The sequence below is a fragment of the Papio anubis genome, chromosome 14, assembly GCF_008728515.1.
Source record: "Papio anubis isolate 15944 chromosome 14, Panubis1.0, whole genome shotgun sequence".
NCBI lineage: Eukaryota > Metazoa > Chordata > Mammalia > Primates > Cercopithecidae > Papio > Papio anubis.
In genome coordinates this window covers 13,651,386-13,672,546 of record NC_044989.1, presented here as the reverse complement: position 1 = coordinate 13,672,546, position 21,161 = coordinate 13,651,386, and the positions used below count along the sequence as shown (strand labels likewise).

Here is a 21,161-nt window from a genome sequence, read left to right as displayed (position 1 = left end):
TAACACATTTCTAAAGAATAGACTGTGGAAGAGAACTTTACAGTAGAGAAACCTGGAAAAGCCATATCATAACCAATTAATCAAAGGGAACATCACCAGTGATAATTCATATTGATATTATGTGCCCTACTATATAATGTGATTTGAAGGACACTTCTTACCAAAAACCCATGACTCCAAACTGATTATGAGAAAAGCATCAAACAAATGCAAATTCAGAAACATTCCAGAAAATACTTGATAGATACTTCTCAAAACCGAAGGTCATGGAAAACAAGGAAAACCAGAAATTATCACAGACCACAGAAGACTAAGTAGGCATAATAAATAAATACAATATGCTATTCTAAATGAAATCTTGAAAGAGAAACAAAGACATTGTGCAAAAACATGAGAGTTGAATAAAACCTGGGGTTTTGTTAACAACATTGTACAAAGTTTAATTTCTTAGTTTTAAAAAATGTATTATGGTTATATAAGATGTTACCATTGAGAAAAGTAGGTGGAGAGTGTTTGGGAAGAAATCTGTATTGTCTGCAATTTTCTGCAAGTTTAACATTATTCCAAAATACGTAGTTTTAAATGTAGAAAAGATGTGATGAACCTTGGTTGGAGCTATGCAGTCCTCACTTTCCCACTAAATCAATTTAGCACAATTCCCTTAATAGTACAATTTATTGTAAACATACTAACAGTTGGCAGCAGTAGTATCCTGACACTTTCACTAAAACAGTACTGTTTCATAATAAAATATGTACCAGCATGTGAAAAGATTAGTAAAAATGAATAAATAAATAGATATTGTATTGCCATGAGTTCTCCAGTTGTAAATTGTCGTCATTTTTTTTATTATATTTGTCTTCATTTTGATGCCATAGTATCTTTCCTTGTCATCATATTGTGATAGTGTATAGTAGACATTTTTTATTTTTTTTTAGCTCCAAGAGAAACGTGGTCATGCTATGTAAAATAAACTTCCTCATTTATTTCTACTTGTCCAGAAATCAGAAATTTGTCAAAAACTAACATAAAAGATAAATTTAACATTATAATAATTGTTAGTTGTATGTATCTAATATTGTTATAAATATTATTGTAACAAGTTATATGTGTTAAGATGTTGCTGTGGGAAAAAAAGCAAAACAAACAGAACAAAATATACAGACTAATTATATTGACTTGTTAATAATAAGAACATATGTCTTTAGTACTCTTTCTAAAAGCTACAAAAATGGCAGTAAGGAATTGTAATTATGAAACTGATGAGAGAGGGAGAGGAGAGAGAGAGGGAAAGACTGGAAGAGTCGGTGAATAACAAATGACTTAGTAGCTGACTTAAGAAGCTGGAGGGCCAAGAGCAGTGACTCAGGCCTAAATCCCAGCAGTTTGAGAGGCTGAGATAGGAGGATCACTTGAGACCTAGGAATTTGAGACTAGTATGGGCAACATAGCAAGACAGCATCTCTACTTTTTTTTTAATTAGCTAGATGATCCCCTCAAGGCTCAAGAATGACTGGCATCAGCTATCTCTGGAAGCAGATGAGTGAAGATGAGCTAAAAATTCAAGGATTAATTGAACGTTTATTAAGATTGACTGAGACTCCCAGACTGCTTAGCCCATGTCGTGTAAATGAGCGTGTCCTTCTCCACTGCTATGGTTTGAAGGTCCTCTCCAAAACTCATGTTGAAATTTGACTGCCATTGTAACAGTATTAAAAGATGGGACATTTAAGAGTTAATTAGGCCTCATGAGTGTAATTGATGCCGGTATAAAAGGGTGAGTTCTGGCTCTCTTACCCTCTCCAGTCCTTTTGCTGTCTGGCATGTGAGGAACTGTGTTCTCCCTACTGAAGGATGCAGTGCTCAAAGCACCATCTTGGAAGTTTGAACAAGCCCTTACCAGACACCAAACCTGTCAGTGCCTTAATATTGGTTTTTGTAGCCAACAAAACTATAGGAAATAAATCTGTTCTTTATAAATTACCTAAATGTTAAGTATAATATTATAGCAGCACAAAAATAAAGTAAGACACCCACTGTGACAAAGGCAGAAGGTTAATTCTTCATAGAAAATTGTTCAAAGTTGCCAAGTTTAGGGAGAGGATACTATTTCAATACTGAAGATTAAGTAAAAGTGAGTATACTGTGTAAAGCGTTTGAGTTCCCCAGAAACAGACACTGGAATGACAGTAACATCAGAATTTCTGTGAGTAAAACTTTAAAGAGATCACCTATTAGCAGAGACCAGAGGGAAGAAAAAGACACACCAGAACTTCCAATTAGCTTTCAGATGTCCCACCTAGCAATCATGAGGACATAGCCAAAGATTATCAAGTTCTAATAAAAATGACATAAAACGCACCCAAACCACGATAAAATAAAAATAAAAACTCATTGAAAGAATGAGGACCATTAAAAATCACAATTTAAAAATACGCAGTTTACATAAAGCAAAGAGTTTAAGTAAAAAATAATGAGAAAGAATTATTTTAATTTGAGAATGTATAACGGATAGGAAAAATCCAAGAACAACCAGTCTTGACTAAAGCCCATGAGAAGGCTCTAGTCAGAAGATAAAATTAATAGAACACATAATGAGTTTGGAAGAGTAGAGAGAGATTTACACAATTGCAGTTCAATTTAAAGTAAATATATGATGATTGCTAAAGCTAAGAAAGTAAAAAAAACAATATCAGCGAAAGCTATCACAACTGAGAATCAGCATAAAATTGTGGTTAAACACGCAAGTAGATTCTGGAGCTGAATTCTTGTGTTCCAATACCGTTATACCATTTTCTAGCTGTGTGACTTTGGACAATTAATCAAGACTTATTTTCTTCGTCCATAAAGTACACATGAAAATATAACAATACCACCTCATATAATTGTTATGAGGGTTAAATGAATAATTATATATTCAGCTGCTAAAAGTGCTAGGGGAAAACTAAAAGTTTGAAAAAATGGTAAGCAAAATACAACGTACCTAATGGAGTAATAGTAATTCAATATTATTTTAAAAACATGTTATAATTACATTAGAAAGTTGGACTGGAGTGTGTGTGTGTGTGTGTGTGTGTGTGTGTAATTGTCTGAGACAGAATAATGTTGAGGTAAGAAAATATAGTTCAATTATTATATTCTATGCTACCAAGTTCATTGATAAGGGCTAAAACTGAAAAATAAATAAGTGGTTATATAAGCATGCCATTTATCAAGATGGAGGTAACACTAACAGAATTAGTTCAAACAGTTGAACGTATTTGATTCTGTACAGAGTTCGATGGTTAGGATCTGCAATATTGTATTAGCTTTGCAGGACGAAATGACTCTTTAAACTTATGTGTTACTTTGATGGAAAGTTAAACTATATTTAAAAATTAGTAGTGCTATGAATATATGCATACATTCACATGCTTGCTAATGTTTTTATGTCTTTGCCTATTGCTTTTTCTCTGCTTGTAATGTCCAATATCTGCTATGTTTTATCTGGCTGTTTTCATCAGTAAGCATGGACCAACTCATATTCTCGGGTTGGAGATCATTACTGACCCACTCATGCAGATTCGATCGCTCATTTATTTGTGTCCTCACTGAAGTGTGAGCATTCCTCCCTAGTACATTGCATTGAAATATCAATTATGTGCCTGCTTTCATTTCTAGGCTGGATGCTCACAATAAAAACTGTCCTCTAATTGTCTCTGTGTTTTTAGACTTCAGTATAAAACATAGCAAGTACCGAACAATTAGTTTTCAACCAAACTGAAGTAAGTTAATACTGTGGATTGAGGTCCTTGGAGAGGTATGGTGCCCAATGAAGGGTATGACATACTATTTCCTGGTTCATTCCTTATAGTGGATGTCTTAGTCTCCTCAGGCTGTTGTCACAAAACACCATGAACTGGGTAGCTTAAGGCCTTACCTTGAAATACCCTCACATTGGGGTCCAGGGCTTCAGTGGATGCATTTGCAGGAGATACATAGATTCAGCCCTTAATGGGAAAGGATGTCAACTTTGAATTAAAAGTCTGCATGTTATTAATTGGTTATGGGTATTTGGCCTATCCAATATGCCAGCATCTGCCACTAGTCATAGAATTTCTGAAAACTGCTCCACATTTTCCTGAGAGGCGAAATCTTTCTCCTCACTCTTATCTGCCTTTACAAGTGCATGCACACACACATGCGCGCGCGTGCACACACACACCATCTACATGGTTACCATGAATGTTAGCATGTTATTAAATTATGATAACTCATGTTCGTGGCACAATATTGCCTTAGTTGAATGGTTCATGGATATAACTATAATTCTGACACAATAGGTATTCCTCCTTTGGAATTTTGAAACTGAAACTGAGGGAGGAGATTTGTTTCTCCAGGACTGCCTGAAGGTTATATCACCTGAAATTCAGAAGTTTCTATCAGTCATGTTCCATACTGCCAGAGATAGAGAAGTGCAGAAAGTCCATCTTAAGATGGAGAATGAAGAACAAAACAGATGCATGAAGCAGAAAAATAAGGAGACCAGAGAAAACTTTGTTTCCATTTATTCCTAGAAATGTGTTCTCAGTCCTAGGTTTCTCCACACACCTTAGTGTGATTCCTTTTTTGATTTAAGTTGTTTTAAATTCGATTCATGGTATTTGTAACCAAAATACTGCTAACAAATGCAAAATTACTGAAGAAAGAATTACACATGATATTTTGGAAAAGTATTACCAGATAAGTTATGTTAGAGATAAGGAATTTAGGAGCTGGCTTGTTAAAATAATTGTATGTTGCATCTAAACAACATTTGTATGCTAGTCTCTGTTTTTGTTTTGTTTTGTTTTGTTTTGTTTTGTTTTTGCATCCATTTTCTGAAATTCATCAGAACACTTTTAACATATATTAACTTGGCCTAAGTTATAATAAAAGTATTATGGGTTAGTCTACTCTAAAATTTGGATTGAATGGCAAAGGAAACATTTGAATGAGACACCAAAGTGTGTTGGCAGTGGTGATAAATAATAGAAAAAATTATGATAAACTGTGGAACAATCACAGATAACAGCAGCAAAAGAATAATAAAATGGACTGATGGGGAAGTTGTACCAGTGGATATTGAGGTACCTGAGTATTCTTAAAAATTTCTGAGAGAATGTTTGGAATAAGCAAATGTCTGAGATTTGTCAGGAGAAATTATAGCTTTAAAATGTGATTATTTTCGCCTTAGTATGGTACAGACTAATTTACTTCTTTAAGTATCTAAAATTATATATAAAATGTATTTGGACAGGGTAGACACAAGTACGCACTCAGAATATGGTAGCTAGTAGTAGTTCATCAGTGAAAACTGAAATAATATTGACAAGATTTAAAGAAAACTGAGAAAAGTCAGCTGACTTGAATTAGTTTTCTATTGCTACTTAATAAATTACAATAAACTTATTGGTATAAAAGAGTAATTATCTCACAGTTTCTGTTGGTCAGGATTCCAGGCATCGTTTGGCTGGGTTCTCAGTAGAGATCTCCTAAAGTTGAAATCCAGGTCGGGCTGGGCGCGGTGGCTCAAGCCTGTAATCCCAGCACTTTGAGAGGCCGAGGCGGGTGGATTGCGAGGTCAGGAGATCGAGACCATCCTGGCTAACATGGTGAAACCCCGTCTCTACTAAAAATACAAAAAACTAGCCGGGCGAGGTGGCGGGTGCCTGTGGTCCCAGCTACTTGGGAGGCTGAGGCAGGAGAATGGCGTGAACCCGGGGGGGCGGAGCTTGCAGTGAGCTGAGATCCGGCCACTGCACTCCAGCCTGGGCGGCAGAGCCAGACTCCGTCTCAAAAAAAAAAAAAGAAAGAAAAAAGAAATCCAGGTCACAGGGCTGTAGTTTTCATTTGGAGCCTGAGGTTCTCGTTAAAGTTCATAGCGGTTGTTGGCTGAATTCGGTTCCTTGTGACTGTTTTTGTAGGACTAAGGTGGGGGGTTTTTTTGGTTTCTTTTTTCTGTTATTATTCTTTTTTATTTTTAATGCCAGCTCTCAGTCATAGACTGCTCTCAGCTCCTCGAGTTCTCGTGGTTTAAAACAGCAGAGTTTGTTTCTTCATGGAGAATGGTCAGAGCATGTTTCCCTGATGCTTCAATGTTGTGATGCGCTTCACATCCTCTGAACATTTATCATGTCACAGAAAATGCTTACTTCCACTAATTGGTTAACAGGTTTCCAATAGAACATAGTTTTGACAGTAATAGTGTATGATTTATCTTTGTGTGTGCTTTGTTCAAGAATATCTTAGACTTTAAGGACATTAATTAATATTTAGAAGAAAGGAAAGAATGAATAAAAAAATAAAAGAAGGAGAGCCAGGATTGATTATGACATTAATAGTAATGGAATTAAGTTAATTATATATCTATACTAAATAACAAAGTAAGATATTCTTAGTGTTGTCCATAAGTGGTTATAGTACTGTATTAGTCTGTTCTCATGCTGCTATAAAGAACTGCCTAAGACTGGATAGCTTATAACGGAAAGAGGCTTAATTGACTCAGTTTCTCATGGCTGGAGAGACCTCAGGAAATTTACAGTCATTGTGGAAGGGGAAGCAGGCACCTTCTTCACAACGCAGCAGGAGAGAGTGTCAGTGTGGGAAGGAGGAACTTTCAAACATTTATAAAAACCATCAGATATCATAAGAACTCACTCACTATCAGGAGAACAGCATTGGGTAAACTGTTCCCATGATACAATCACCTTTCTCCTTCAACACATGGATTAAAGGTTCTCCCTCAACTTGTGGGAATTACAATTAGAGATGAGATTTCAGTGGGACACAGAGCCAAACCATATCATTATACCCCTGGCCCCTCCCAAATCTCATCTTTTTACATTTCAAAACCAATCATGACATCCCAACAGTTCTCCAAAGTCTTAACTCATTTCAGCATTAGCTCAAAAGTCCACAGTGCAAAGTCTTATTTGAGACAATGCAAGACACTCAATGCCTATGAGCCTGTAAAATCAAAAGCAAGTTAGTTACTTCCTAGATTCAATGGGGGTACAGGCATTGGGTAAATACAGCCAAATGGGATAAATTGGCCAAAACAAAGGGGATACAGACCCACACAAGCCTGAAATCCAGCGGGGCAGTCAAATCTTAAAGCTCCAAAATGATCTCCTTTGACTCCAGGTCTCACATCAATGTCACACTGATGCAAGAGGTGAGCTCTTGTAGTCTTGGGCAGCTTTGCCCATGTGGCTTTCCAGGGTACAGCTTCCTCCCAGCTGTTTTCACAGGCTGGCATTGGCATCTGTGACTTTTCCAGGTGCATGGTGCGAGCTGTCAGTGGATCTACCATTCTGGCATCTGCAGGAGGGTGGCCCTCTTTTCACAGCTCCACTAGGCAGGGCCTCAGTGGGGACTCTGTGTAGGGACTCCAATTCTACATTTCCTGTCCACATTGCCCTAGCAGAGGTACTCCATGAAGGCCCCACACCTGCAGCAGAATTCTGCCTGGACATCCATGGTGTTTCCATACATCCTCTGAAATCTAGGTGGAGGTTCCAAACCTTAAATGTTGAGTTCTGTGCACCCACAGGCCCAATACCACATGTAAGTTGCCAAAGCTTAGATCTTGTACCCTCTGAAGTAATGGTCTGAGCTGTACTTGGCCCCTTTTGGTACAGCTGGAGCAGCTGGGATGCAGGGCACCAAGTCCCAAGTCCCAAGCCCATAAAACCATTTTCCCTCCTAGGCTTCTGGAATTGTGATGGGAGGGGCTGCCTTGAATTTCTCTGACATGCCCTGGGTATATTTTCCCCATTGTCTTGGTGATTAATATTTGGTTCCTAGTTACTTATGCAAATTTATTCAGCAGGCTTGAATTTCTCTCCAGAAAATGGGTTTTTCTTTTTTCTTTTTTTTTTTTTTTTTTTTTTGAGTTGGAATCTCACTCTGTCGCCCAGGCTGGAGTGCCGTGGCACGATCTCAGCTTACTGCAGCCTCCACCTCCCAGGTTCAAGCAATTCCATGCCTCAGCCTCCTAAGTAGCTGGGATTACAGGTGCCTACCACCATGCTTAGCTAATTTTTGTATTTTTAGTAGAGATGGGGTTTCACCATCTTTGCCAGGCTGATCTTGAACTCCTGACCTTGTGATCTGCCCACCTCAACCTCCCAAAGTGCTGGGATTACAGGCGTGATCCGCTGCATCTGGCTGGGTTTTTCTTTTTATTGTATGGTCAGGCTGCAAATTTTCCTAACTTTTATGTTCTGTCACCTCTTGAATGCTTTGCTGCATAGAAATTTCTTCTGCCAGACACCCTTAATAATCTCTCTCATGTTCAAAGTGCCACAGATCTCTAGTGCAGGGGTGAAAAGCCACCAGTCTGTTTACTAAAGCATAACATGAGTGACGTTTACTCCAGCTTGCAATTAGTTCCTCATCTCCATCTGGGACCACCTCAGCCTGGACTTCATTATTCACATGGCTATCAGCATTTTGTTCAAAAACATCCAACAAGTGTCTAGGAAGTCCCAAATTTTCCCACATCGTCCTGTCTTCTTCTGAGTTTTCAAACTATTCCAACGTCTGCCAGTTACCCAGTTCCAAAGCTGCTCCCATATTTTCAAGTATCTTTATAGCATTACTACATTGTCTACAGTACCAATTTATATGGAGTACCGCTAATTTTTTAGGTTTTAAGAATATTTAGTTGAACAAGACATATGTGGCACCTATACTAAAGCTTATATTTTTGGTGAAACAAAATAAGCAAGTGCACAAATAAATTAACAGTATCATTTTAGATATTTATTAATATCCTAAATAAACATAAAAGAAAATATGATAAACAGTAACATGGCAGATGGTGGTAGTGACTACTGTATTTAGCAGGAGAAGCATAAGAAGGTTTTTCTCAAAGTTTGTTATTCAATCTGAGACCTGGAGTGCAAGAAGTGGTAACTATGAGAAGGTTCGAAACAAGTGGGAAAAAGAAGTGCTAACAAGGTTGGTACATCTGAAAAATCTGGAGAAAGTGAAGCATGGCTATATCTTATTAAGTAAGAAAAGAGTGGCAAGAAATTAGATATGAAAGAAAGCTAGAAATCAGATTCTGTGGGAAACTATAGGACACAGAAAGGAGGTATTGTTATTGTTGCTGTTTATTCATTTGAGTGTTTATGATTTGGGGGGAGAGTCTAATGGGAAACTACAGAATGGAGAGAGGTAATTTATGTGATACAATTTAAACATGAAACAGAACAAGTTGTAGGAGAATTCCAATTAGAAGAATATTGGAGTGTTCCAAGTGGTATATAATGATGGCCTTTAGTATAACGAAGTGGTGGCAGTGACAATAAACAGACATGGAAAGAAAAGTAAGATATTTGACTGTAGAAAAGAAAAGAAAAGAAAAGAAGAAAAGAAAAAGAAAAGAGAAAAGAAAAGAGAAAAGAGAAAAGAAAAAAATAACAGTAACATCAGCAAGATGTCTGACTAGAGGTGCTGGGTGCTTGCCTCATTCTTCACAGAAAAGGACAAAACAATAAATAAACAACTAAAACTTTACTGGATTGTTTGAGGAAGAACACTGGAGTGCAACAAGGGAGTAGCAAGATTCCTATAAAGCATGAATGCCCGGTATATCAGCATAGAGACATGAGTGAGGCTTCTGCCTCTTCACGTCTTCACTGCAGCCCATCTTCACTGCTGAGACTGGCTCAGATCTGGGAGACACTTCCTTTTGCAGGGAATAGGTCATCAGAAGGCCCCCAACAGCCTCCATTATTACCACAGACATTTGCAGTCCTTACCCCAAGAAAATCCCACCATCCTCACAAGTTATGAGCTGAGTTTGGAAGCTGCCTGGAATTTATATAGCTGTACCACTCCAGAGAAGTAGCACATATTGGACACTCTCCAATGTCCATGGCTCCAGCAGCTGCATCATGATGCTATCTTGAAGCTGGAGCCACTGCTGGAGTGTACCCTTTTCTGCATGTCAGTAGCCACTGTGCCTCTTCAGCCTTGAGGCTTTGCTGCTATACAACCACTCTCACAGGGCCAGCTGTAATACCATAACCCTGGCTCTCAGAGCCCAGGCCCAAGAAGAGCCATGACCCTGGTCCTACACAGTAGAGAAGCCAACCCTGGGTAAGACGAACTACTGCATGCCCACATCCCCAGCCAGAGAACCAACTTGGAAATTATATCCTCAGTGTATCCACCCTCCAACCACAATATACATATACAATTAGCTGAGGAAACAGCTTGGTAGACCTGCTCCCAGCAAAGCCACACCACCATTGCTAAAATCTCCCACAGCTTAGACCACCAAGGCACTCATACCTATCTTTAATGCGGAGTGTGTCTGATGAATCTGCCTGAAAATTAAATTGCTGGGTCCAAAGGAAGTGCACTCTACTCAACCAACACCATGGGACCCATTTATGGTAATAAGCCTCTCTCTTTAGGAAAGCTGCTTTTGTGTTTCTACATTTGCCCCTGCACATGTGGTAGAAAAATTGCTCTTCCAGTTTTTTTGTTTGTTTGTTTGTTTGTTTGCCTGGGTGACAGAAGGAGTCCCTGTCCCCCACTGCCCCCCCAAAAAGAAGACAGAGAGAGAGATAGAGAGAGGTAATAATTTTTAAAAGACTCTTTTGGCTTAGGCAACTAAGTAAATATAGATGTCATTTACTGAGATGAAAAAATGTTGATCTTTGAGGGTGATAATTAATCAGACCTCCTCAATGTCCTAAAAGTTCAGGACAAACAAATAAACAGGTGTCAGACAGGTGGAAAGCATTATTACTGATAAGCTGAATTAGAGAATAGAGCTTGGATCACAACTGATTTGTTAACACCACCATGAATTAAATACATTAATTGGATAAGGGCTATAAAATTTAACTGTAGAGTAGCTCCATTGGAACAGGCCATTTACCATGTTTCAGAGCGAAAAAGAAAAAAAAACATCTATATGCTGAGAATGTGACAATTTAAAATAACAAGGGAGGGAGGGAAAGACAGAGAGAAAAAAAGAGAATGCAAGAGAGAAATTGAGTAGATTTATAATTCACCAAATATAAGATTTACCTTCTTTTATTGCGGAGGAGTGCATAAGTGGTGGAATTATTGTTCAGAAACATTATTTAGCAGGATAATATATACGGTAACTTGAAAAATAAAGAAAAAAGTATGTTGGGGTGGAGTTAGGTGCCTCCACAACACACACACAAAAGTTCTGTTTTTGTGAAGTTTGAAATGGATATGACACATCAAAAAAAAAAAAGTCAAATAGTCAAATACAAAAGTTTAAAGAGTGGATATATCACATATATTGATAGAAAAGCAGATGTCAATGTTGTGCGAAACTATGTGGATATCCAAAGAGCAGTTTAGAAAAAGAAGATAATATAGAGCTAAATAGAGAATTGTAGGGTCCTATGATATTTAGATGCTGCACAGAAAATGAATCTAGAACAAAGGGGACTGAGAGGGAACAGAAGTAGAACTAAAACCAAGAACTTGTGATATCATGGAATCTGAGAAAAGAAATCATTCCAGAAAAGAAATGTACATGTACAGAATGTTCCTGAGAAGTGACTACAGAAGGTAATAACATGCAGGCCTTGATATATCTGATATATCTTGATAAGTTTCAGCAAAGCAATAGCGATGGAACGTGCTTCAAGGTGGATGACTATAGAATGAGAGGTGAAGATATAGAAATAAAGTGTAAGCAACTCTTTCGAAAATGTGTAAATGTGTGTATGTGAGTGTGTAGGTTACTTACACTTTAACTGCAGGGGAATATGAGTAATGGAGGCTAATTTTATTAGTAGTTTGTTTTTGCAGAGGGACTTGGAATGTAGTGGCCATATTCTTCTACACTGCCTACTGGTTTTTTAATTTTTAATTTTGATGGGTAGATAGTAGGTGTATATTGATTGGATACAAACATATTTTGATACAGGCATACAATGTATAATAATAATGTCAGGGCAAATGGGGTATCCACCACCTCAAGCATTCATCACTTCCCCGTGTTACAAACATTTCAATTTTACTGGCTCAATGACTCAAAATTGTACAACAAATTGTTGCTGACCATAGTCACCTTGATGTGCTATAAAATACTAGATCGTATTCATTGTATCTCACTATATTTTTGTACCCATTAACCATCTCCCTCCCCTCCACCCTCCAACTACCCTTCCCAGCCTCTGGCAACAATCATTCTACTCTCTGTCTCCATAAGTTCAATTGTTTTAATTTTTAGTTCAAACAAGTGAGAGCATGTGAAGTCTGTCTTTCTGTGCCAGGCTTATTTCACTGAAGGTATATAATATCCTCCAATTTTATCAGTGTTGTTGCAAAGAACAGGATCTCCTTTTTTTATGACTGAATACACTCTACTGTGTATATATTCTACATTTACTTTATCTACTTGTCTGATAATGGAAACCTAGGTTGATTCCAAATATTGGGTAATAAACATGGACGTGAAGGTATTTCTTCAATATACTGATTTCCTTTCTTTTGATTATTTATCTAGCAGTGAGATTGTTGGATTATATGGAAGTTCTACTTTTAGTTTTTGAGGTAATTCCACAGGGTTCTCCTTAGGGGTTGTACTAATTTGTATTTCCATCAAGAGTGTATGAAGTTTCCCCTTTCTCCACTTCCTCACCAGCACTGGTTATTGCCTGTCTTTTGGAGAAAAACTATTTCAACTGGGGTGAGATGATATCTCATTGTAGTTTTAATTAGCATCTCTCTGATGATCAATGATGTTGAGCACTTCTTCGTATACCTGTTTGCTATTTGTATGTTTTCTTTTGAGAAATGTCTATTCAGATATTTTGCCCACTTTTTAATCAGATTATTAGATTTTTTCATGTTGTTTGAGCTCCTTGTATATTCCACTTATTAATCCCTTGCCAGGTGGAAAGTTCGCAAATATTGTATTCCATTCTGTGGGTTGTCTCTTCACTTTGTTGATTGTTTCTTTTGCTGTGCAGAAACTTTTATTAGTAACTTGATGTGATCCGATTTATCCATTTTTGCTTTAGTAGTCTAAGCTTTTGGGGTGTTACTCAAGAAATCTAGAGTCAGACAATGATCTACAGAGTTTCCCCCAAAGTTTTCTTTTAATAGTTCCATAGTTTGAGGTCTTAGATTTAAATATTTAATCCACTTTGATTTTATTTTTGTATATAGCAAGAGATAAGGGTCTAGTTTCATCCTTTTGCATATGGATATCTAGTTTTCCCAACACCAGGTATTGAAGAAACTGTCCTTTCCCCCATGTATGTTCTTGGCAACTTTGCTGAAGATGAATTCATTGTAGATGTATGAATTTATTTTTAGATTCTTTGTTACATTGATCTATGTGTCTTTTATGCAAATATCATGCTATTTTGGTTACTGTAGTTCTGCAAAGTAATTCGAAGTAAGGTAATGTGATTCCTTCAAATGTGATTTATTTTGTTCAGTTTGCTCAGGATAGATTTGACTATTCTGGGTCTTTTGGGGTTAGGTATAAATATTAGAATATTTATTTTCTTTTCTGTGAAGAGTGTCATTGGTATTTTGATAGATTGCATTGAACTTGTAGATTGCTTTGGCTAGTAAGAACATTTTGATATTGATTCTTACTATCCATGAGCATGGAATATCTTTCCATTTTTTGTGATCTCTTCAATTTCTTGCATCATTGTGAAGATCTTTCACTTCTTTCATTAAGTTAATTTATTGATATTTTATTTTATTTGTAGCTATGTTAAATGGGGTTACTTTCTTGATTTCTTTTTTACATTGTTCACTGTTGGTGTATAGAAACACAACTGATTGTTTATGTTGATTTTGTATCCTGCAACTTTACTGAATTTATCAGTTTGAATAGTTTTCTTGTGGAGTCTTCAGGTTTTTCCAGATATAAGATCATATCATCTGCAAACAAGGATAATTTAACTTACTCACTTTTAATTTGAATAGCTTTTATATCTTCCTCTCATTTGATGCTCTAGCTAGGACTTCCAGGACTATGTTAAATAACAGTGATGAAAGTGGGCATCCTGTCTGGTTCCAGATCTTAGAGGAAAGTCTTTCAGTTTTTCCCTGTTCAGTGTGATACTAGCTGTAAGACTGTCATATATAACTTTTATTGTATTAAGGTATGTTGCTTCTATACCCTTTTTTTTTTTTTTTTTTTTTTTTGAGACAGAGTCTGGCTCTGTGCCCCAGGCTGGAGTGCAGTGGCGCAATCTCGGCTCACTGCAAGCTCTGCCTCCCGGGTTCACGCCATTCTCCTGCCTCAGCCTCCCGAGTAGCTGGGACTACAGGCGCCCGCCACCACGCCCGGCTAATTTTTTGTATTTTTAATAGAGACGGGGTTTCACCGTGGTCTCGATCTCCTGACCTTGTGATCCGCCCGCCTCGGCCTCCCAAAGTGCTGGGATTACAGGCGTGAGCCACCGCGCCCAGCCTACCCATTTTTTTTAATCATGAAGTGATGTTGAATATTATCAATGCTTTTTCAGCATCAGTTGAGATGACTGTGGTTTTTGACCTTCATTCTGTTGATATGATGTATCACTTTGATTAATTTGCCTGTGTTGAACCACACTTGCATCCTAGGGATGAATTCCACTTTTTTATGATAAATGAACATTTTAATGTGTTGTTGAATTTGGTTTGCCAGTATTGTGTTAAGAATTTTCACATCAGAGTTCATTGGAAATACTGGCCTGTGGTTTTCTTTTATTGACGTTTCTTCTTCTGGTTTTGGTGTCACAGTAATACTACCTTTCTAAATGAGTTTGGAATTATTCCTTCCTCTGTTTTTTCAAATAGTTTGAGACAGATTAATTCTTTTTAAATAAAACTAACTGGTAATTGATTGGTAAAATTCAGCGGTGAAGCCTTTGGGTCCCAGGCTTTTCTTTGCTGGGAGATTTTTTTTTTTACAGCTTTGCTCTCATTACTTGTTATTAGTCTATTCAAATTTTGGATTTCTTAGTGGTTTAATCTTGGCAGGCTGTATATGTCTAGGAATGTATCCATTTCTTGCAGGTTTCCCAATTTATTGGCATATAGTTGCTTATAGTAGACTCTAATGAACCTTTGAATTTCTGTGAAATCAGTTGTAATTTCCCCTTTACCATTTTTTATTTTATTTATTTGAGTTTTCTCTATTTTATTCCTCACTTAGCCTGGCTAAAGGTTTGTCTATTTTGTTTATCTTTCCAAAAAAGAAAACTTTTAATTTAGTTAATAATTTGCATTTTTATTTCAATATTTCCATTTTATTTATTTTCATTTTGATATTTATTGCTATATATACATATTGATATATATTTATTGAAGTTTTTATACTTTTTTGCTATAGGCACTTATTGTTATAGACATTTCTCTTATTACTATTTTTGCTGTATCCTGTAAGTTTTGGTATGCTGTGTATCCATTTTCATCTGTTTCACTAAATTTTTTAATGTTCCTCTTAATTTTTTCATTGACCAACTGGTCATTTTGGAGCATATTTTTAAATTTCCATGTGTTTGTGTAGTTTCCAAAATTTCTCTTGTTATAGATTTCTAGTTTTCTTTCATTGTGGTCAGAGAAGACACATGATATAATTTCCACTTTTTTGAAAATGTTAAGACTTATTTTGTGGCCTAACATATGACCTATCTTTGAGAATAATTCCTGTTCTGAGGGGAATAATGTATATTCTGCAGCTGTTGGATGAAATGTTCTATAAAATTTTTATATTCTCTTGCTGAATTGATACCTTTATCATCATATAATGACTTTATTTGTCTCTTTTTCTACTTTTTATGTTGAAATCTATTTATTCCTGGAACAAGTATAGCTCATCCATCTCTTTTTTTGGCTCCCATTTGCGTGGAGTATCTTTTTCCAACCCTTTAGTTTCAGTGTGCGTATCTTTATAAGTGAATTGTGTTTATTGTAGGCAACAGATCATTGGGTTTTGTTTTTTGAAATCCATTCAGCCACTCTATGTCTTTTGACTGGAAAATTTAGTCCATTTACATTCAATATCATTATTGCTAAGTAACCTACTCCTGTCATTTTGTTATTGTTTTCTAGTTGTTTCATGGTCTTCTCTTCCTGCCTTCCTTTTAGAGAAGATGATTTTCTTTTAGAAAATCTTTCTTTCTTTTAGAGAAGATGATTTTCTATGGTGGTAAATGTTAATTACTTGATTGTTATTTCTTATGTATCTTTTGTATTTTGTTAAGATTACTCTGAGACTTTGAAACAACATCTTATAAAAATCCATTACAACTTAATTCTTATTGCAAAAACAATCTAACAAGCAAAGAAAAAAGTATTACAAACTCTACACTTTAACTTCATTCTCTTCATTTTTTGCTATTTTGTGTTGTTTCTATATACTTCTTATTATACTGTCTATATCATAAAACGTTGTTGTAGCTATCATTTTGATAGGTTCGTCTTTCAGTCTTCCTACTGAAGAGGTTATTAGTAGTTTACATATAGCTATGACAGTATTATAATATTGTTTATTTGTCTGTGTACTTATTGTTACCAATGAATTTTGTGTTTTCAGATGATTTCTTATTGCTCATTAACATCCTTTTCTTTCAGGTTGAAGATCTCCCTGTAGCTTTTTTTTTTTTTTTTTTTTTTTTTTTTTTTGTGGTAGGATAGGTCTAGTATTGATGAAATCTCTTAGCTTTTGGGGGTGGAGTAGAGGAGGGTCTGGAAGAGCCATTATTTCTCCCTGGGGTTTGAAGGATAATTTCACTAGATATATTATTCTAGGATAAAATTTTTTTCTTTCAGCACTTTAAATATATCATGCCACCCTCTCCTGCCTGTAATATTTCCACTGGAAATTTGCTGCCAGACATTTTGGAGCTCCTTTATATGTTATTTGTTTGTTTTATCTTGCTGCTTTTAGGATCCATTTTTTATCCTTGGCCTTTGGGAGTTTGACTATTATAGGTCTTGAGGTAGTTTTGTTTGTTGTAAATCTGCTTGGTGTTCTATAACTTTCTTTTACTTGAATACTGATATCATTCTGTAGGGTTGGAAAATTATCCATTATTATCGCTTCATATAAACTTTCTACCTTGGTTTCTCTAACTCCTCTTTAAGGCCAATATCTTCTAGAGTTACATTTTTAAGGTTATATTCTGGATCCTTTTTTGTCCTCTGTTCTTCTTTATTCTTTTGACTTCTCTGACTGTCTATTTTCAAATAGTCTGTTGTCAAACTCACATTTTTTTCTGCTTGATAAATTCTGCTGTTAAGAGACTCATGTATTCTTCAGTTTGATTCTTTTTAATTATTTCAATCCCTTTGTTAAATGTATCTGATAGAATTCTGGATTCCTTCTCTTTGTTGTCTTGGATTTTTCTGAGCATGGTTAAAAGAGCCATTTTTAATTCTCTGTCTGAAAATCCACGTATCTCTGTCACTCCGAAATTGCTCACTGGGGCCTTATTTTGTTGTCAGTGAAGTCATGTTTTCCTGGTTGGTCTTGATTATTGTTGATGTTGATCACTCTGGGCATTGAAGAGTTAGTATTTACTCTAATCTTCTTTAGTCTGGGCTTGTTTGTATCCATCCTTCTTGAGAAGGCTGTCCAAGTATTTAAAGGGAATTGAATTTTGTGATCTAAGTCTTTGGTCAATGCAGCTATATGTGCATTAAGGGTCACCCCAGTCTCAGTAATGCTGTGACTTTTGTAGGTTCAGAGGTACCACCTTGGTAGTCTTGGGTAAAATCTGGGAAATTTCTCTGGATTACCAATAGTGTCTCTTGTTCCCTTCCCATACTTTCCCCCAGACAAACGGAATCTCTCTCTATCCCTGCTGAGCTGCCTGGAGTTTTGGGGATAGGTGATACAAGCACTGCTGCAGCCACCACTGCCATGACTATGCTGGGTCACGCCTTAAGTGAACAAAGTATTTGGTCTTGCCCAAGGCCTGTGGAAACTATTTTCCGGTGATTGCTGATGTTTATTCAAAGCCCAAGGACTGTTTAGTCAATAGGTTATGAATCTTGCTGGGACTGGATCTTTCCCTTCAGTATAACAAGTTCCATTCTGGCCCAGGGTGAGTCTACGAATGATGTCTGGGAACTGGGACCTGAGATTGGCAACTTTAGGAATCTGCATAGTGCTTTCTTTTACTGGGACCGAGCTACTAACCAGGTTGCAAGACAAAGTCCTCTTTATTTTTCTTCTCCTTCCCTCAACCAGAAGAAATCTCTGTCCATGGCTACCACCAACCCAGGCACATGGTGACTAGAGACTGCAGCCTGGCTACTGCTCATGTTTATTCAAGGCCCACAAGCTCTTTAGTTAGCACCTGTGAGTCCTGCAGGCCCTTCAGGGCAGTAGTTTCTCTCCTGGCTTAGGGTGGATCTAGAAATGCCTTCCAGTAACTAAGATCTAGAATCATGGACTTTAGTAGTATGTTTGATGCTTTATTTTACTTTGGCTGAGCTGGTAACCAAGATGCAAGATAAAGTCCTTTTTGTTCTTTATTCTCCTTTCCTCAAGCAGAAAAAGTCTCTCACCAAAGCCACCATAATTTTCAATGTACTGGGTCACACCTGAAGCCAGCACAATACTGGGTGGTGACTGCTGTCTGGCCACCACTGATATTTATTCAAGGCCCAATGGCTCTTTAGTCAGCAAGTCATGAATTCTGCCAGGAATGGCTACTTCTCTTCAGGTGCCCCAGGTGGTATCTCACCAGGTCATGAGTGCTTTGCTGCTTAGAAATTTCTTCTGCCAGATACCCTTAATAATCTCTCTCATGTTCAAAGTTCCACAGATCTCTAGTGCAGGGGCGAAAAGCCACCAGTCTCTTTACTAAAGCATAACATGAGTGACGTTTACTCCAGCTTGCAATTAGTTGGGAAGGCGGGTGTCAGTGAGTCAAGACTGTTTTTCATACCTTCTTTGGTGCCTCTTTCCTTGACATGATCTTAAAACCAGGTACTGTCATTGCTCACCTGATTTTTGGTTCTTATGAAGGTGTTTTGTGTGTGGATAGATGGTCAATTTGGTATTTTTTCTGGGGGATGATTGCTGATGGGCTCTATTTGGCCAGCTTGCTCTGTCTTGCCACATTGCTCATTAATTGAGAATACATACACATTTTTCTAATGCTCTGTAACCAGTTTGTTCATACATACAATAGAAGTATTACAACTATCATGGCTTGTTGTGAGAAGTAAAAGTATTAACACACATAAATCACTTAGAATTTCTAAGATATTAAAGGGACCCATTTATCCTTAACTACTGTTATTTTTATTGATTACTATTATCTTTATATGCCTTTACACATTTCAGTATCAACAGGAAATAGATCCTCTGAAAGTATTGTTAATTAATAAGTAAATGACTGATGGAGTATTTTTCTGCCTCTAGATCCAGTTTACAAAAGGTCAGAGGAATCAGCTTAATCTAAATTCAAAGCTATGGCACTCTGGAAATTTACTAGAAATCATTCAGTTGTACACATAAAAGAAGTTATTTATGCTATGTAAAATATACCTAATTTAAGCTGTTAAAAATCAACTTAAATGAGCAAGACCTACTTCCTATGCAGCTGTAACTCTAATCATGGAGCTACTAAAGCAAAGTAAGAGGTAGTGTTGTTTCCAGATTCCAAGCAAGTAATTCTGTTGAAAGATAAATGATTCTTAATGAACTTATTTGCCTGGCATACAATTCAGTATTTTAAAAGGTTCTTCTTCTTCTTCTTCTTTTTAATTTTTATTTATTTTATTTTATTTTATTTTTTTGAGACAGAGTCTCACTCTGTCACTCAGGCTGGAGTGCAATGGCACAATCTCCACTCACTGCAACCTCTGCCTCTGGGTTCAATCAATTTTCCTACCTTAGACTCCCACGTAGCTGGGATTACGGGCACCTGCCACCACACCTGGCTAATTTTTCATATTTTTTTTTAAGTAGAGATGGGGTTTCGCCATGTTGGCCAGGCTGGCATCAAACTCCTGACCTCAGGTGATCCACATGCCTCGACTTCCCAAAGTGCTGGGATTATAGGCATGAGCCACTGCTCCCGGTCCTGAGTAGAATCACTAATGGTTGGTAATTCTTATAGATTACTAATGTCTGCATTTTAGTAAGTAGATTCTATAAATGTATGAAATCACAAAATGTTATTTAAGATATAGTATAGTATGCCCAAGCTCAACTCATTCATAATTTTAAAGTATAATGAAAAATATTAAATTTACATGTATGAATAATAATTGTGGTAATATTTTTATAGGCTTATGTGGTCTTAAAATTGGCAAAGTCCTTCACGTTAGTCTGGGAAACTTAGAGGTTTTACACATTTCTTTTTATATCATTTTTACTTAACCCTATTGTTGATGAAGTTCTCTGGGCTACACATCAAATAAAGATTTATTTGGAGCTCACTTGATTCCAAGAAGGATATAAAATGGTTGCACCTAAATTACTGAGCCATAAATTCTGTTTCTAAATGACATGTTATTGAACCATTCTATACCAATGCCATTTCTGAATGAAATTTGAATCATATCAAAAGCTTAAAATAATTTCTAAAGGAATGTACTTATTTGACAGAGTAAACCTTTTTTGGCTATAGTAGACATTCCTGATGTATAATTTTATAACCTTTTCTGTAAAGAAAAAAAACCCCAAACTCCACAAAGTTACAGCTAGACAGGAGAAATACTAATAGGTCTTATGATCTATAACTGTAGGATGATCATAATTAACAATAATATATCATTTCACACAGCAAGGAGGATATTGAACATTCCCAACACAAAGAATCATAAATATCTGAGATGGCGAATATACTAATTACTCTGATCTGATCACTATACATATGTGTATTGAAACATCACTATGTAGCCCAAGAATAGGTACAATTACTATTTGTCAATTAAAAAGAATTGAAAAGACAAACCCCAGCCATTTATTTCTCAAAAATTACATGACACATATGTTTTGTTCAAGAGTAGTAGATACAGGATAGTAAATTAGCAATGGAAATTACACTTTAGATATCCAGTTTTGAGATCAGAGCCGATTCCATTTACAAGCTCAAATGCACCATTAATTAGCTGTGTGAGGCTGGACAAGTTATTGAATTGTTTTAATCTCTTTGTAA

The 21,161-nt window shown here is 36.6% G+C and overlaps 1 long non-coding RNA gene across 1 annotated transcript in view; it reads left to right on the top strand.

The window, feature by feature from the left end:
• The window catches only part of LOC103876737, a 633,632-nt gene that overhangs the window by 568,979 nt on the left and 43,492 nt on the right, over positions 1 to 21,161 (top strand). The gene's annotated exons all lie outside the window — the stretch shown is intronic.